Source organism: Zeugodacus cucurbitae, chromosome 3 (assembly GCF_028554725.1).
Source record: "Zeugodacus cucurbitae isolate PBARC_wt_2022May chromosome 3, idZeuCucr1.2, whole genome shotgun sequence".
NCBI classification, from domain to species: Eukaryota; Metazoa; Arthropoda; class Insecta; order Diptera; family Tephritidae; genus Zeugodacus; species Zeugodacus cucurbitae.
In genome coordinates, this window is record NC_071668.1 from 69,431,230 (window position 1) to 69,435,920 (window position 4,691).

Consider the following 4,691-nt stretch of genomic DNA (forward strand, 5'->3'; position numbering starts at 1 on the left):
CTATTTTTTCGATTTTTTCCATCTAAATTGTAAAATATTAAAATTATTAAGTAATTCTATGCTATTTAGTTCCTGCCTCTCCTCCGTAAGCATTTAAACTGGTGTATTTAATAATAACCAATAATTGCATCAGTTATGAATATAGTTTCAGAGTACTCAACTTATAAGTTATATATTCCATCGTGCAATCTGTTACCTCTTCAATGGAACCACTGTGACAATCACATTTCCAATGAAAACTGCATTAGCAAATTGCATCTCCGTGTCGCTTTTCATTTTTAATTTTTAATTAGCACAATTTGGCGAATAATCTGTGAAGTCATTCACCTCCTTTTATAGCACTGTATTTAACATTTCTGTTAATGGAGTGCCGCACTGTTATAGTTGAAGTAAAAGGTTGTTATCTCCCTTTCTCTTGCTCTTGATTTAATGCTTTATAAAAAGCATTACAGTGATCGGATTTACTTCAAATATGCGCCGTTTCGTTCGATAATCTGTTTAATACAAACTTAATTCATCAAGCGTATGTGTAGCCAGCGTTCTGTAGATGGTTTAAAATGGTTTGGTGACTACCTCCCAGGTTATGTAGGTTATGTCAAGACCTTTCAAAGATGTATAGCATTGCTCTATAGCGCTTTACACAAAGCTGCGAAACTCAAAAGACAAAAAGGCGGAAGGGAGATATTTCTATTCAATCTCTATTTTCCTCTCCGCCTAAAATGATATTTGTTCATATTCCTTTCTTTTCTCATTGTAATGACTTCTAAAATTAATTAGAGGAAGTTTCTCATAATTAAAGAAACTGAACTTCAACACCGACCGGCGCCAAAACTATAAGAGGCCATTCTGTATTCATTCTGTAAGCAAAATTTGACATTTTATATAAATAATTGTTGTGAACGCCATCGTTGAGATTTATGTGCCTGTCCTTCATTGCACTTTCTTCAAGAATTTTGCATTTTTAATGAGTCAGACGCTAAGGAAAAATGTTCAAAATGTCTGAACTTCAGTTTGTGGGAATTTTCACATTAAAATTTGTATTTTTCCTACGATTTTTGCTGTAACTTTTTGAATATTTTAAGAGCCTCCCTACAGACGTGAACATTCTTCCTGTTCGTGAGTTCAAGTGGGTTGGTTGTTTCGTGAGTGTGGTTGCACGGTTACAAATGTCGATGAGCCTCAGCCGCACTTTTCTTGGAACTAAAAAAATTTCCTGCAAATGTCGAGAATTTGCCTCAAAAAGTGACATTTTCAGTTGAGAATAAGTTTGGGATGCAAACAGATCTCTACAAATATTTTGTTGGGTTAATGTTGACACAAATGTCCAAGATCGATATAAAAAAACAACTCGATTTAATCGACCAGTTCTTGACCCTAGAGACATCTATTGGAAAACGGCGGAAGCAAAGTTGTAGATATCTGCAATAGAATCACACACGAAGAAAAGGAAAATATATCTTAATAGGAAAAATGCAATAGGAAAAATGCAACAAGGTGTTGAATTACAAGGAAATTTTTTAAATTACTCGGAATAATAATAGTTATAACGCAAATCCAACAAATACTTTGATGTTTAAAAATTTTTGAAATTTTCTTATTGCGTAATTATTCATTGGTTTGCATTTGCAACCCACATTGCAGTACTAGTATAAATGGCCAACAAAAGTCTTCTCAAAGCAATTAATTATCAAGGGTTCTAATCTACAATAGTCAAAACTTTCCTTTTTAGATTTGTTTAAGTCCCACTTTCCTGAAATTCTTTCATTCACAAGAGTGCAATTATTTTGATGTGATTTTTCGTATTGAAAGATTTTCGAACTTTTCATTCCGAATATTGAGTTTTCATCTTAAAAAGATTACAAATTCCACATTATCTTTCATATACAGACTTCTACACTACTTGAAGAATTGAGTTTGCCTTTTCAATTGTTGACTTTTAGTTTGTTTCTTTTCTTTTCCCTTCGTTTTCTTTGCTGTTTAACAATTTGCGTAATTTATCAAAATGATAAATTAGTCTGGCAATTGCAGTCGAAACGAAGCAAACACGGTTTTCATTATTCTTTTGCGTGTGTTGAAAAATTCGACAACAAAAAAGCAGAAACGGAAATCAAATACTAAAGCTTAGCCATAAGAAAGTGAATAACGTAGTGTGACCAAAGCTTTATCAAAAGAGCGTGACGACAGAAAACCAACTCGGATTGATTGTAATATTTGGAACGGTCACAAATTTGTTTGAAGAGGTACATATATCAATTAGAAAAAGTAGTATTCAATATATCCTAATCCTAAAACCCATTTCATTTCACTTTTAGCTGTAATGGGACTAATTTCACCAACATTATTTATATACTCAACGCATCTAGGGAGATGTTTAGTGAGATCAAGAGATTATGGAAGAGTGTTTTTCAACCCTGGAAATCTTCAGATCCCCCCTTTGGATCCAAAAATTATTAGAGTTTCATTCATCTTGTAGATTGCTCATAAGAGTTACTTGAATGGAATGCAAAGAAATTGGATCGGTATCAAAAATTTTACTGCTCTAAATTTTGCTTGGTTCAACACTTTCTCTAAAAGCTGGAGTTTGTGAAGTTCACTGAAATCCAATCGAAAATAATAAGATTTATTGAAATGATCAGAAAATCAATATAATCAGAAAAATCTGTGTGGATAGTTAGAAATATGAAGTTGTTGAGGGAGAAAGATCCGTTTTGGTAGGGTTCCAACGTAGAAGAACCTTCAACGTTATAATTTAATAATTTGAAACAATATCGAGGGTTTTGCATCAGAAGTTTTAATGGTTCATTTGAAAATCAAAGCTTTAACTCCAATGACTTGATGGATCAAATAAAACTGTTTTATGTCAGGTTTGTCAACTTCTTCTATCGGGAAACGGTTGGCTAAGGGATTGTAAAGAAAATATAGTACCTACAAACATACGATATGAAAAACTCGAAATATTAAAGTTCGAATGTTTCGATATGGCAACTCCCGACGTATATGTAATGTACGAGAACAAGACATAAACACTTTACAAAAAACGCTTTTCGAGCTTTTAAATGTTGCTAAATGTGTATGTCTTTTCGCCGGTCCTTTACAACTTCTACGCGTGCGAGTTCATTGACATTCATTTCAAGTGGTGTAAGCATTGTTTTTGCTGTAATAGTTTGTTTGCATTTCGAAAACTTGTTCGCCTATGTTTAACAGTTTTCTCTCCATCCACTCTAAAAGCAACACAATGGAAAGTCTCCTTACAGCCACGGCGCACTTGAACTTAAACTTCCTTTTTGGCAAAACCGCTACGTGAGATACTCGCAGAGTGCGATGTATGGAAAAGGATTACATAAGTTTGACTGTAGTATGAAGCAATGACATTTGCAATTTTTTGGTCTTCGAACTTTTTAAGAGAAAAGGAAACTTAAAGAAAACATTAAAACCGACACCCACACACCCATAAAGAAAAACTAAAAAACACATTAAGAACAACAATTTAAAGCTGAGGCCGTTTAACCTAATCGCTATTAAAGACAAATATGTATGTTGTTGCAGTCGCATTTGTCCATTGAGCGTACCAAGTTGTTAGCAACCATGCAGACTGTTAGACGACTACACATGCGGCTCAAAAAAGATAAAATCGGGGTACAAATAATACTTTCCGTGCTCAGAAAGACCGTAGACTGAGCGCAAAGCAGAGAATTGTTGGTCAGTTAGCTGCGACAATTCACATTGTCGCACATAAGGCTTCCTCATACTTTTCGCACTCTTGCAGCGGTCAAACACAGAAAAAGTAAATCTAAATATTGCATGGGCGGGCGTGATCATCACAAGCGTTTGGCGACTTCAACAATTTATTGTGGGTGACAAAATGCTAAAAGCGCTTTAACTAAATAACGGTAATAGTAAATGCGGCAGGTAGGTCTTTAGTGTAATTGCATTTGCATTTTTGTTGTTTCGTTTGTTTAATATAATAATACGCCAGCGGCATTTCAAGGTATTTTAGTTGGAATTTTCAGTTGGTTTGCAACTTTTTACTGTAAACGGATACTTTCCTGGACTATACACCATTCACTATGATGGATGGTGATTCCTTCTTTATATGGTGCTCAGGTTATTCTCCTAGATCTAAAGGTACTTCATAAAAGTAAGTCTCAAAGTACCTACGCCACTCTCACTACAGGCTTTTATACCTTATCTAAAATTCTTTACCTAACTGTTGATAATCGTGTTTATGGATCCACCAATTCTGACAACTAACAAACTGAAATTTATTCTAGAGAGATGATAACATCTCGATCTGATCTTCACTAATTCCAATAGTCTTATGTGAATGTGAATGTGAATGAAATTGAAGAATATGCTACAGAATATATTCTTTATAAGAAGTGCTTTTTATGCTAATATCTCTTTTACTGCTCAGACAAGCTGAAAGACAAGTGCAGCCTTTGGTACCAATAACTACTTCTATGTTGAACATTTATATTTTTTCCTGTGTCTAAGTTCGCAAAAGTACACACGCATCCAATGATATTTATCGATTTTTGTATCTATGTGTATATAGTACGTCAATTAGTTCGTCCCTTGTTAAGTCACCAACATGCGCTCGTTTAGAATTATTCGCTAAGTCCGTCCATTAAACTATTTTTCTCCATTGTTCAAAGCTGCAAAAAGCAAACGCGTGCACATTAACATTGCAT